Source organism: Nilaparvata lugens, unplaced genomic scaffold (assembly GCF_014356525.2).
Source record: "Nilaparvata lugens isolate BPH unplaced genomic scaffold, ASM1435652v1 scaffold5466, whole genome shotgun sequence".
Taxonomy (NCBI): Eukaryota; Metazoa; Arthropoda; class Insecta; order Hemiptera; family Delphacidae; genus Nilaparvata; species Nilaparvata lugens.
This window is the reverse complement of record NW_024091295.1, coordinates 3,090-18,609: the sequence shown is the minus strand read 5'-3', so window position 1 is coordinate 18,609 and position 15,520 is coordinate 3,090. Positions and strand designations below refer to the sequence as shown.

Genomic DNA, 15,520 nt, shown 5'->3' with positions numbered 1-15,520 from the left:
TTGTAATATTATGTATTGTTGTGACAGTTGTATCAAGATACAAGAAACAGGACAGTGATACGGATACGCGAGCACGTGATACAGAACGGTGGTACGCGAACTGTGATACAGAGTCCTGGTATAAGTTACAGACAGTGACAGTGTTACATACTGTGTTGATGAACTGGAAATATTTGAGAACTGTGTTATAAGTGGTAAATCTTCATATCGGCCATCTGAATACTTGTTAGTTGATTGAATTATTGCCTATGTAGTAGAATTGATTATCTGTTATTTTAGTGAGTCAACTGTTTCATCTATTTAATTGAGAGTACAATAAAGCGCAATTATAACTTAGTGTTGTCAACTCATTCTATAGCTTGAAGAAACTACAAAACTAACTATTTTGTAGAGTGAAAATCCGTATCAATATATACTGGCTTGTACACAAATTCACTTCAAATGACAGTATTGCTAATTCAACGAAGTATGAAGTATGTCAGCAGGTGAATGATAAGCACATAATCAAAAGCAGTCCAACATAACAAAATTAATCACTAGTCAAACATGCATATAGATTGCTAGAGTCCAATTTATTGTTATGTAGAGGAATGGATATGATGTGTGCAATGGTTACCAAGGAAAAGAAATACAATTAGAAGATCAATGAGAAGAAGAAGTGAAAGGAGAGAGAAAAGAAGAAGAATTAAAGATGAATGGATTGCTGATAAAGTTGGCGGGACTGTTGACGGTATTGTATACATTCTGGGAACACGAAAAAGTGGTAAGTTGTACTAATTCAAGTGGTAAATTGTTCAATCACGTGACTAGTGAAAAATGTTCCCATGGAACGCCATTTCAAAATCGTTGGTTCAAGCTTTTGGTGCGCACTTATGAAGTTGATTCACACCAAAGTATGCTGTTTACTAGCTGCGTGTATGAAGAAAGGCTGATTTACAAACTTACCATCTAGAAAAGTATGAATTTCTTTCATTCCATTACTCTCAAATTTTCTATAGAGGAAAATTCATTTAACGAATGTTTATCAAACATCATTTTCTTGGTTATTTATTCTATGGCTATGCTATGGTGAACAAACAAGCTATCAGCGCTTGCGCAGAGAAGCAAGCAGACTAACATTCAATCGACCAATGAGAGCTTTAATAGTTTAAACTGTCACAATTTACCAGGCTTCGACTGTGGGGCAGGAACTTGGAACTGGAACTAGTTTCTGGTAAAGAATCTGTCAAAATTCATCCCATGGGACGCGGAACTTTTTACCTCATAAATTGTGAATCTGACAATTTACCACATTCCATGTTCCCAGAACGGGCTCATTATGTGGCGAATGTGACAAATAACGCAAAAAATTGTCTGTCACCAAACAGGGTTGGTAGGATGGTGAACACTTTTTCACAAGGAAGAGAGCAGAGTCTCGACGTCGTGATAAGTATGTAGTCATGGATACTTATATCAATATCCATAGTTGCATAGACTCGATAGTTTGTATCTCTAGTTGGTAGAGCGACTGTTATGAATTTCTGAATCTCAACATTTCTTACACGTTTCCTAACATTTCTGTGGTACATACACGATCAAATTTTTCATCCATTAAAATTATAGAGTTTAAAATCATGTTCATTTAAAGTAGCTTACTTTCAAAGTCACCAGGTACCGTAGCGATCTTTCAGTCTTTTACAAGAACAAGATTTGAAGCTTTAAATCTTGTTTTTTTAAAGTAACTTACTAGTTAAGTCTCTAGCGATCTTTTTGTCTTGTCAAATATTGTATAAGATTTGAAGCTTCTTTTTATTTTGTTGGGTGAAACATTTGATCCTATAAATAAATACGCCTTACTGGACTCTCATTAGGTAGTACCTAATGAAGAAGTTATTTTTTCTCTTGTAATATTTATTCAATTGAGCTTTTTTTAGTAGAGGGTGGTTTGGAATCGACCTAAAACTGAGGTCTTTTCATCACTCATCATCATTCACATTACCAAAGAACAAGCATGGGGCTTATCTTCTAAAGAAAAAAAGAAACAAAATGGAAGCAAATGGGAAGCCCAACCAACTTTGGCAACTGCCAATCAACAAAGTATCGTTGCCAAATCAACAAACTATCGATTCTATGCAATTATGGATATAGATATAAGTATCCATGACGTCATACTCTTATCATGACGTTGAGACTCTGCTCTCTTCCTTGAAAAAAAGTTTTCACCTGGTAGGATATGGTTGAAAACAGGTTTGGATATGTATGGCCCGGCTGAAGAAGTCTTTTGTTTAGACAGAGAGGGAGGGAGAGAAAGAATGAAGAGGAAGAGAGATGAATGAGTTGGTGACGCGACAGATCTAGAGCTGAGTGTGACAAATCCTCCAGGAGACAATAATTGAGTGGGGCTCGAATTCGAATTGCAATACTGTCAGCGAAGCTATCTATTCTGGGCTTTGTTCTTTTCCTCCTCCACATCTCTTCTTCTTTTTCTCCTTATCCCTCCTCTTCACCCTCCTCCTCCTTCTCTTTAATTTTTATAATGGCAACATCCAAGGTACAAACTAAAAAATAAATTTTGAGTTTTGTTTGAAAATGAGTGTGTAACTGTTATTTCAAATCATTCATACCTCCCTGCCCAACCCTATACCTTGAATGTCGCTCTATATACACCATAGTTGTTGGCTTTTTTGGGAGAACTAGTGACAAGCTATTCTGTCACATGCTTTGTCTTCTTTACAAAGTCAATTGATTGTTTGCAGTTTCAACAGTACACGTGGGTGGTGGCTTAGCTTTAGGTTTCGATCTATGCACTATTCAGGTGGCAATGATGAAACTATTTTAATTTCATCGTGCTGAAACTCGTCTGAGGCATAACCATTCTGTTTACTCCCATACTCTACAATAGAGTAGACTCTATAACACCCTATTGTCCGTGAGATATTACTTTCTGGTTTACTGGTCATCAGGTATATTGGTTTGTGTGATTACGGAGATGTGCGTTCATCACAAGAACGTAAAGCGAAATGACATGGCGCATCCAATTGTGCGCAGGATGACCGTCTGTGTCTATGCTACAAACTGTGGAAGGAGAAATGGGTCTCTCCTCTTCATGTTAGTAAATAGTAATATCTCATTGACTTTAGCTTGTGTTACATGAAGGTCGACCTACACTGAAAGCTAAACATCGACCTGACCGTATCCTAGGGTGAATGCACACAGAGAGCGGTCAGGTGTTCTGAGTTGCAGCGGTCTAAGATTGGATATTTATATCCTCTCTTGAGACCGCTCTGACCACAGACCACTCTCTGTGTGCACACGTCCTTAGAATTATATGGCTCAACTCACACTTACGCGACTCAGGTCAAGAAGAGACTCGAGAGCATGTGTTTTCAAATGGTGACGTCGCGGAGGACTAGAATCGACTGGTCGGGTCCGTATCACAGAGACAAGTTCTCACAGAGACAAGTAGTGTTTTTGAACGATATTAGTGTCACAGAGACAAGTTTCATAGGAACAAGTATTTCTAGAAATGGCAGTCTCACAGGAAAAAGTTCCCACAGAGACAAGGTGAGTCTCTGTGAAGGTTAATATCTCAATGTAACTTAGTAAAAAATCAGCTGTCGTTTTGATTATTCATTACATGCAATGACGCATGCAATTAATAACGGAAAGTAAACATAGTATTTTTCTCTGGACCATTTAATTTGGATTTCGAAATAATAATGATTAATTCATCAGCATTTTAATTAGTAGTTCTGTGAACAGTAGACCTCGCGCAGTTATAAACCGCAGCCTCCTCTTATACTGTCCATCAGAGTAAACCCTGTCTGTATGTCGTGTCGGCGAGATATCGGTGTGAAAACGGCTAATGGCTGTTGGGGTTGGTGTATAAAAATGCTAACATCAAAAGCTAATCTTCTTCAAGACATACTGGGAACAGGACAGCCCGAGTTCAAAGCAGAAAAAGTTCGAGAGACAATACTATGTTATTTTAGTTATTTATTGCATGCGTTATTGCACGCAATCAATAGTTCATTTAATAGTACATAAAAATTGCATTCAATGAGGCATGCAATTAATAGTTTACACAGCTGCTGATTTTTTACCAAGTTACATTGAGATATTCAATTGCATGCGTCATGGCATGCGATTTATAATCCACTCGACAGCTGATTTATGATGAATAATTCTATAGTCTGATTCTTACTCTAATATTGGCGTATGAAGGAGGCTCCTTTTTCCTTTTATATTATCCTTGAAATGCAAAATTTCCAAAAACCTTGCATATACGTCGACGCACAATTTAAAAAGGAACATACCAGTCAAATTTCATGAAAATCTATTACCGCTATTCGCCGTAAATGCGCAACATATAAACATTTAATCATAAAGAGAAATGCCAAACCGTCGACTTGAATCTTAGACCTCACTTCGCTCGGTCAATAATTGCCATCTGTACAATAATTGTAGGTTGGAAACGTAATTGAATATTTATTATAATAAAATATAAATCCCATTTTACCGGTGGTCTTAATTTTATCGTTATTTGATAATAAGCCTACCGTTTAAGAGCCATCACTAATAAATACGTCACTTAGTATAAATACAGATGAACAAAAATCATAAACTTTATTCCAGGCCACTTTATCATTAATTCTAAATTCTCGTATATGTGTGTGAAAACGAAATTTGAATTTGAAATCAATTTTTTTAAAAACGTACATTTTTAATTACGTGCGTATTCTACGAAAATTGAAACCCCTTTCTTAGCTGGTGTCTAGAAATAAGAAATATATTGACCGATAAATTAATACAATTTGGATGTAGATTGGGCGATTAGGCCTTGTCTAAAGAATTCACCTTATAGTCTGTTATACAATAAATGAGCAGTTCAATTCATAACATCTTAGTAGTCATCTTATGAATTGTGTAATCATTCATCAAGTCATAATTATCAACACCCATTACAATTGAATAAATTAAGTCATACATTGAAAAAAAACATAATTTATTTATAAACTCACAGTACTGAATATCACATTTTCAACAATTTGAAAATGAATTTACGGAATAATAAGCATTTTCATTCAGAATTAGATTTACTGCGTTTTTTAATTTATTTAGAGGCAAGTTTCTTCTAATATAAGATAGTGGCAGATTATTGAACATGGAGTACACTAAATAGGAATAAATTTCAAGCTCTTACTCAATCTGACATTAGGAGTTGCAATACTCTAGTAGTCCAGATAACAGTAGACCTCACTGAGCATCCTTAGCAATGTGGTAACGAGAATATTCAGCCATCTACTAGAAATGCTATCTACTAGAGATAAAGTCATTTTTATAATATCAGGGCTTTTTTAAAATGTTTACCAATAGCCCCACTAAGAAATCTGATCAGGCTGGTTGGAGACTTCCAATCAACCATACGATCACATTTCATTACATTACCATGGCTACCAGACATCGTTTTGCAGTAGTCGTCAATAATCTATTGGAGTGCTAATCTAAATGTTGCACTACTTCAATCCTTTAAAAATGAATACCGGTATAATACTTATACTGAATTGATGGAATCCCAAGTCCCATTGCGCTTATGATACTTTTAAATGTTACTCTATTAACTCAGTAAGTTCAGTTGAATCAGAGCTACGATTAAGAAAATGATTTGGGAATTATCAAGTGACACTTTTTGTTTTTCACTGGGATTTTCATTTTGTAACATGATTGTAGAAACGCTTTTAGAACAACAATCTGTTAAATTTTTTATGGGAAAGATTTCAAGAGGAAAATGAAGTTTTCCATTGACATTATTATTCGTAACTCGGAACGCCATGATCTTGGCATCTAAAGCTGCGTTTACACCAAAGTTATTAATAAAATCTTAATGACAAAATGTTAATAACTTAATCCTCACAGATTCTTATAGATTGAACGGAACTTGAAAAATACATAGTTCATCATGTGTATGATAAGTTATGTTCAATCTAATAGAATCTGTAAGGAATCTATAGAATCTATTGGTGTCAACTTTTCTCTGTGACTGCCTGAAGTTAATATTATCAATTTGAATTTACAATTCGAGACCGCAGCTCGGAAAAAGAAGACGTTGATCAGCTCATAATATACCGAGCTTCGCTCAGGAGTATGAAAGCATAAACAATTTATTACGAAAGAAGGAATTATAATGAAAAACCATTTTGGCCATGTGGTTTTAAGAAGCGGTGATGAGTAGGTCAGTGGTAGGCTATTTGGCTTTTATATATTCCATTTCATATCCATATTGATTATTCTTTCGGGTTGAAGGTGTAATAGTTAGGTCTATAGTTATCTTGGAGTTTGGCAGAAATATATCACATTTACATAGAACTCAATTTATTTATTTAAGTTACCTTCATAATTCTATCTATCTTCTATCTAATTCTAATAGGTTACCAACCCATCCCTATCTTATATGATAAACCTTTAATCATAATCATATACCTACATGATTAAAAACCAGCAGACATTCAATTTACTAGAACAAATAATGGAATGCCTTCAAGTTCAGATGTAGGCAACACGCCTAACTTCTTCCTACATTCGCTACCTTGTCTCTACGACACTGTACTTGCTTCTGAGAGACACCTTGTTCCAGTGAGAACTTGCTTCTATGATCTCCCATTACTATTACTGACAAAATAACATATGGAGGATCATCTGTGCATAGTTTTCTGACGTCAGCAGCTACGACACCGTGGCTAATTCGCAAATCACTGAAAAGTGGGAAGATAATATCCCACTGCCCATTTAGCATCACTGGATTTCGACCGATTCAAAGTAGCTCTCATTTCAATTTCAAATTGCAAATAGAAGATTCAACATTTCAAGACGTTTGAGGTAAGTTTTGACTAGTAAAAACTACGTAGATTATGATTACAAATAGTTTCATTTCAAGAAAAAACAGCTGTAATAATAAACATTGAAAAACCGAAGGACGGTCATGTAAACAACTTTTAGGTTATGGAACAACATCACTTTTTGGATTTATTTTCAATACGAAATTGAACAGTTTGCTTCCAAAACTATATTACACCATTTTAGAATTATTCCCTCTATCTGTAAATATTATTTGTTGGATGCTTATTTATCTGGCTGTCGTAATATTTGTACTTATCTTCCAACTTGCACAGTCAGAAATGCATTCCGGCTGTACTCTCATAACTCATTATTGTATAAGACAACAATATAAATGCAATACATGGAATAATAATCACTATTAGTGAAATTATTAGTTTGTTTTGAGAGAAAATTAGTTTTCTGCAATTCTGATTTTGTAGTGAAGAGGTGATAGGGGTATAATGAAAGATAACCTAAGCTGTATAGTGATTATTTTATTCCTCATAAGATGTTACCTGAAGTTTTATCAATTATTGTTTTGCTTTTACTTTTGCAGGTTTTATTCTTGAGACATGAATGGACAAAGCCTACATTGGAGTAATTCCAACATTGAATTGTGAGATAAAGATTGGACTTCAACTACAGTAACCAACACTTTTAGGTAGGCTATGTTCTGTGATGTAACTCTAAGTTCTTTGTTCTGTGATAATGCAGATTATAGTTCCACTACAGAAAACTACTGCAATATTTAGGTATGTTACTTCTATGGATATACAAATGAATTATACTTCTCATTCTTCCAAGTCTCATTGTATTTTTTGGTTAGCAATTGGCCTAATGGAGATGATTGTATTTATTTGAAGATTGTAATAAAATATATGTGCACTTGTTTCTCCCATTGTAAGGGTCCACATACACTGTCAGTTTGGACTATAACAGTACAAAATTGTAAGTAGGCGGAGAAACCCACAAAATACCTGTATAAACTGGCAGGTTGATTGTTGAATGATCATCTGTGAACAATAAATTGAACTGTGAGTCAAAACTGACAGTGAATGTGGACCCTAAGGGTGACCACATTCAGTTCAGACCTTTTGACTGTGCACTACACATTTATGTTGAATTCAATATTAGATTATTGTTATCCTATAATGTATTGTTATTCCTACTTGTCATTGAATAAATATTCATTTATTTATTTTTCTCTGGATGGTTTTCATTCATGAAAATCAAAATTGCTTCCTTGCATGGGAAACTAAATTTGCTTTGAATGGGTTTGGAACCTATCTAAAGTTGTAGGTCCACTCATTTCTATTCATCATCCTTCCTATTACTCAAGCACAATCTAAATTCCAAATAGCTCATGTGAGCTTCAACTCATTATTGATTATGTAGAATTTCAAAATAACGAGAAGAATATGTAAGTTGGTTGTTACTATTCTTGTTTTTCTTTTCTCCCAAACCTGAATATAACAATGTAGGCTATACTAATTCTAATCAATTATTTTACTCTGAAACACCTAACCTTATCTTGTGTGAACAGTACATCAGAATATTGTTCATCCTATATATTTTTAAAAAATCAACATTGATGATACATCAATGTACATTTTGAGATTCATATCAGTGTGTCAATGAGACATGATTGGTGGGCGCTTTATTCATTTCCATGAGAATGTGTAATTATAATAACCAAGTACGGTATAATAGTACATTGATATTATTATTCATGATTATTATTTCCATTTTGTTTTCATTTTTCCAGACCTAATCAAGACATGAATGAGGAGGAGATCAATGAATTTCTTCTCTCAGAGATTACTGATGACATGGCAGAACTATCAGATATTGATGGAGATTCTGATGCAGACGATGACCTTCCCAGAACAATACCTGATACTTCACATTTGGATTAATCAGATACTTCAATTACCTCAACTTCACATTTGCATGGATCAGATACCTCTGTCATTGCATCATCTTCACATTTGGACAAGTCAGATACTTCAATTGCCTCAACTTCACATTCACATAGATCAGGTACATCTGTCCATGCATCAACTTCACATTTGGACAAGTCAGGTGTTCCAGTTACCTTCCATTCAAACTTAGATGATAGACCAACATGCTCAAAACCGTCATTATTTGAGCCAATCATCACCACAGGGATCGCTACTCGTAGAGGGAGACAAATAGCACTAGCAGGTCATTCCAAACCCACTTTTGATTCTGGTGATTACTCACCAATTGATGACTCTGATGAGGATCCAACATTTGATTTGGAAAAGAATAAAAAACAGAGACAAAGATTTCATTCCACAATTCCCTCATCTGAATCAGAACCAGAAGAACCTATATTTTCAACCCCTATGAAGAAACAAAAAAAGCAAAATGCCTCCTTTCACTATAGCAGAATCTGATTCAGAAGAAGAAGAAGAAAATACAAGAATGGATGATCATACCTATGCAAGCCCCAAAAAACCAAATGAGAAATCTTCAGAGCCAAAGCGAATGAAATCAACAAAAAAAAAGCAACAGAGTAAGAAGAAAAAACAAGAGAAATACACCTGGTCCAAGACATCTACAGATCCAAAGCTGTTCTCTGAATATGTGCATAATCAAAAGTTTGGATTGAATGTGGACATTAATATTGAGGATCCAGTAAGCATTTTGAGACTGATATTGGATGATGAGATTCTAAAACATATTGTTGATGAATCAAATAAATATTCCATCCAAAATAATAGTCAACTTGATTTGACTGCTGAAGAGCTGCGTGCATTCATTGGAATTTTGATTTTTATGGGATTCCATACTCTGCCATCAATGAGAAATTATTGGAGTGAGGATGAGAACTTTCATGTTGAGAGAATTTCCAGAGTGATGCCAGTAAAAAGATTTTTGAAAATACTTAGATTTGTTCATCTAAATGACAATTTGAAAATGCCAAAGAGAGGAACACCACAATTCGACAAACTCTACAAAATAAGGCCTTTGATTGACCACTTGAAAACCAAGTACTTGGTCTTGTTTAGTCCATCCAGAAATTTGGCAATAGATGAGAGTATGGTTGGCTTCAAAGGTAGAAGTTCTTTGAAGCAGTACATGCCAAAGAAACCGATAAAGAGAGGCTTCAAAATCTGGGTATGTGCATGCTCAGAAACTGGATATGTGCTGACTTTTGATGTCTATACAGGTAAGAAAACAGATGGAAGTACTGTAGAAAGGTGGGTGAGAAGGTGGTACTAGACATCGCTGCTCCATTATTGGACTTGGCAATTGCCTATATTTCGATAATTTCTTCTCCTCTGTGGATCTCGTGGCAAATCTTTTAGAGGAGAAAACTTTTGCTTGTGGGACTATCCTCCCAACAAGAAAGGAGTATCCTCCTGAGATGAAGAGTGACAAGGAGCTCCCCACTCATGCACAGGACTATGCTCAATGTGGAGATATTAGTATTGTAAAATGGATGGACAGGGGGAAGAAGAGTGTATCAGTCATTTCTACAATGCACAACCCATCCAAAACAACACAAGTAAAACGATCAAATAACAAAGGTGAGCGGGAGACAGTACCATGTCCAACATCAGTGGCCACCTATAACAAGTTCATGGGCGGAGTTGATAGATTTGATCAACACATGTCAAGCTATTCAGTTGTACAGAAATCAAGACGGTGGTGGCTGAAACTGTTTTACTATCTGCTTGATACAGCTATAGTGAACAGTTTCATCATGTACAGTCATGAATGCAAAAAAAAGAAAAAAAAGCCAATGAGCCATCTGATGTTCAGATCAAGCTTGGTCAATGGGCTCATTGGCAACTTTTCTTCAAAGAAAAAGCCAGGTTTTGCTCCAGGCATGACTAAAGCCCGGAAGAGGAACAACCCTCAGGCACATCACTATGCTGTTGACAACACTGTTCGTCTGGTGAATGTTGGAGACCACACCATAACCAGAGGAACATACAGGCGATGTGCTTATTGCTCAACAAAAGATAAAGAAAAAAGGAGCAACATTATATGTAGTAGGTGTAATGTTGCCCTATGCAAAGATTGCTTCGCTCCTTTCCATAAGTAGGCTAATAATTGCGAAAAATTGGATTCATCTTTTTTGATATGAAATTATTGTATTATAGATTTTTATAAGATTGTAGGTAAATTTACTTTTTCTTTTTCTTTTATATAAGCTTATAAATTCATTCATTGTAATACTTAAAAAAAAAATATATATATATATTCACTAATGTGTTTTTCATCAAATTATTCATGTGATTGAAAGATATCACTAATCTTCCTCATCATGTTTCACTTCTAAAGTTCAACTATAGTGAACAAATGATCATATTCCTCATTTACTTAGTTGGATTTATTCTATTGTTTGTTTATCGAAGTGAGAACAACTTATCCTGGTCATCTATATGTGTTTTATGATGAATGCTAAAAGTGGGAAACTATTATCCCACTGCCCTATAAGTACCAATATGATGGACTCCATAAGAGACCTTTATAGGGCAGTGGGATAATAATTTCCCACCTCAAAACTCTATGAAAAATAAGTATTTGAAATGAAATAAAGGTTCAAGTATGTTTATAGAGTACTTTTGAATGATTCTGTGGAAAAAAATCAGAAAAATTTGATGCCCTTCACTTCTGCCCTATAAAGGGTTAATCCTCACAGATTCTTATAGATTGAACGGAACTTGAAAAATACATAGTTCATCATGTGTATGATAAGTTATGTTCAATCTAATAGAATCTGTAAGGAATCTATAGAATGTATAGAATCTATTGGTGTCAACTTTTCTCTGTGACTGCCTGAAGTTAATATTATCAATTTGAATTTACAATTCGAGACCGCAGCTCGGAAAAAGAAGACGTTGATTAGCTCATAATATCGGGGACCGAGCTTCGCTCAGGAGTACGAAAGCATAAACAATTTATTACGAAAGAAGGAATTATAATGAAAAACCATTTTGGCCATGTGGTTTTTAAGAAGCGGTGATGAGTAGGTCAGTGGTAGGCTATTTGGCTTTTATAATTCCATTTCATATCCATATTGATTATTCTTTCGGGTTGAAGGTGTAATAGTTAGGTCTATAGTTATCTTGGAGTTCGTAGAAAATATCACATTTACATAGAACTCAATTTATTTATTTAAGTTACCTTCATAATTCTATCTATCTTCTATCTAATTCTAATAGGTTACCAACCCATCCCTATCTTATATGATAAACCTTAATCATAATCATATACCTACATGATTAAAAACCAGCAGACATTCAATTTACTAGAACAAATAATGGAATGCCTTCAAGTTCAGATGTAGGCAACACGCCTAACTTCTTCCTACATTCGCTACCTTGTCTCTACGACACTGTACTTGCTTCTGAGAGACACCTTGTTCCAGTGAGAACTTGCTTCTGTGAGACTGCCATTATAGCGCTACTACTTTGGATGGAGACCTTGTCTCTATGAAACTGCTTGTCTCTGTGGGAACTGTTCCTGTGAGACTGCCATTTATAGATGTACTTGCTCCTGGTAAACTTGTCTCTGTTCAAAAACACTACTTGTCTCTGTGAAACATCCCCGACTGGTCTGTGTGTCACCATTTGAAAACACATGCTCTCGAGTCTCTCTCGACCTGAGTCGCGTAAGTGTGAGTGAGCCATAGAATTTTACAACGTCTTCACATTTTGTAAATTTAAATTGTTGATTGAAGTTTGTGAATTTTTTGTTTGTTTCAGCATTTGATGGGGCAGACAGATGAGGTCAGTGTGACCAGGTACGAGGATACCAGCTACGATTAGAAGGATGCAATAAACCTGCCCGGCAACTGTAAATAAAACACATTCAAAGCAATACGAAACCAATGAACTGTTCTTGATATAAATGTATTATTATTGGTAATGTTGACGTTTTTGTTTTTTTTAATTAATGTATCGGTATTAGCATGGGGTGTATTGTTTGTGAGGTAACCTGTATTATTAGATAAATTAACTCATGTGTAATAATGGTTATGTCATAGATAATAGTGTTTCCGAGTTTGTTCGTATATCATGTTAATTGAGACATTGTCAACTAAAATTAATGTGATATGTATTTTGAATAATCTTGTCAATATGTAATGTTTATTAATGGGATTAGTAGATTTGTGTAGTTTTTATTGTGAGGTCCACGTTATAATGGCAGTACTTGATTAGCATTGATGTTGCTATCCTTGCCTATCATTCAACAACGCTGATAGTAAGAGGCGAGGCGTCCGGTCATCTCTGGATTCGCCGATGACTGGACAGAAATTGATAAGAAATGTGTATATTATTAAATTGATAATATTCAAAATAATTACAAAAAAAGGTGAAGAAACCAATAGAGAAAAGTTTTTTGCGAGCGCGCCAAGCTTGAATAAAAGTAGACTACTGCATCATCAGTTCCATCCGTTCAATGTGATTCTCAAAAATATGCGATTCCAGTAATGCTATTAGCATTGGTTACCACCACTCTTCTGCATCATCACTCTCCCTCTCCCCGTAGTATCTTCAATGCTGTTCTCCTATCTTTCAGCATTGTCATTATAACGTGGACTTCACTATTATAGTACCATTCTAGAATTATTATAAGAATGGTTTGTGTTTTAATTGTGATAAATGTAAATTTAGTTGTCAAGGATAGCAATATCAGATTTTGTGAATATTCAGTATTTTAAAGCTTACTTGTTTCTAGCTCGATTTTTCTAATTTCTAGATTGTGATCTATTTGAACTGGAGTTAATGTTAGGAATATTAGGTTATTGTAAATTTCTGTTCATAACTTGACAGAATTATCAAGTCTATTTGGCGCATCTGATTTCATTACTTTTGAATATGAGGTTAAAATTTATTAATAAATTCTTTATTAATTTACTATAATTAGATTCTACACATATACAAGCACAATCTGATGGAAGTAAGAAATTGAGCAAGGAAAGGAATCGTTTACTTATCATATGATTTGTTGCATACTAAGCACGCTACACACAGGGACAATCAATAGTGGTGTCAACTATAGTCCGTGTAAAATAAGTTGAGACTTGGCCCTCCATCTGAAGAAATTACAAGGTTGCTAAATCGTGTAAAATTGCAACTTTCTCAAATTTCCAATTCAACGTCAGAATTGGATGTAGAATATCATCCCCGATATCCTAGTAGAGCTAAAAACGTTTCAGGGTTGAAGGATTAAAAGGAGTTTTAACTTTTATTATAAAATTGGAAACATCGCGAAGATTTGTTTTTCTTTTTAATATCACTTCTCTCAGAATCATTGGGCGTCGTAATGCGTAGAAATTTTATATCAAATTAACGGGGAGAATGTATCCTTTCTATTGGTGTCCGGATAATTTTTATTCGACCTATAGTTATTTTTAATTAATGATTATGATCGTCAATGTCGAGACATTTTGATCAGAAAACATGAAATTTTCTACATGCTGGAAACTTTTTTGTTTCGAAAGATAAGTGGGTGTTGATAGCGAGAAAGTTTCTCAGAAATAATTGAAATTATTTTTTCAATTGTCGAAAGTAGTCGGAAGGTCGTATTTTGGTCTTCAAGGAATTTTAAAGCTAGGAGAGCGGCTGCATGATACGCATTGTGTACCAAATTCTAAATTATATGCAAAAAGCTGGCAATTTACAAGATATTTGACTGAATTATTTCAAACGCAAGCAGCTGATTGCCTCTAGAAAGGCTGTAATGAAACACTGCTTGGATTATTCGAGACGAGGTTGTCATTTTCACTATTTATAAGCATGTGGCTTGCAAACGTTGAATTGGAATTTGAGAAAGTTGCAATTTTACACGATTTGGCAACCTTGTAATTTCTTCAGATGGAGGGCCAAGTCTCAACTTATTTTACACAAACTATAGATGAGGATTCAGTGGCCACCGTCTATTGTCCATGTGAGAAGGGGATTTGACCCTGCAATGTCCCCGTGTAATGGCCTTTTATCACTTATAGTGGATACTACTGGAATCTGCTATTGTCTATGTGTGCAGCGTGCTTTATATTTATACTATAAGTACGAGGGTCATTTATTTTTCAACCTTCGATTAGCCATAAATAAAAGACGAATGTATATAAAAGAATAATCTTCTCACTAAAAGTTACATGATTATTCTTCAACATAATTTCCGTGAAGGTTGGTTTAGGCATTTTTCATAGCAGTAGACCAGTCTACCAAAATCCACTCAATAAATTTCTGCCGCGAAATGAGTTTTAGGGTCGGTTTCCGAGCTCGGGATTTACCCAAATTCTAGACAGCTAGAGTCAAAAAATTGGCTTTCCGAAACGGGGCGTATTCGTAGTCCACATTTAATCAAATTTCGAAAAACTAGAAAATTGAACACAAAATAAAATAAAGAGAAAATAGTGTTAAGTTTCTGCAATTTTTAATTTCTTAGGAATGTTTCATTTCGTCAAGGAAAAACACTTCCAATTATAGAAGTGAGAAAATAAGATTATGATAAAAACTACGACTACGCCCCGTTCGGAAAGCCTATTTTCTGACTCCAGCTGTTTAAAGTCTAGAACTCAGCTAAATCCCGAGCTCGGGAACCGGCTCCAAGTGGGGTAGGACGTTGTTCTGGAGCTCTGCCCTCGAAGTCATGTCTTCAGTTTGGGAGAATGTATTAG

At 35.1% G+C, this 15,520-nt stretch overlaps 1 long non-coding RNA gene across 1 annotated transcript; it reads left to right on the top strand.

The window, feature by feature from the left end:
• Positions 1-6,630: 6,630 nt before the first annotated feature.
• LOC111059817 lies at positions 6,631-9,380 on the top strand. Its single transcript, XR_005573887.1, has 3 exons — positions 6,631-6,855; positions 7,412-7,516; positions 8,621-9,380. It is a non-coding gene; the product is annotated as an uncharacterized LOC111059817 (long non-coding RNA).
• Positions 9,381-15,520: the final 6,140 nt, after the last annotated feature.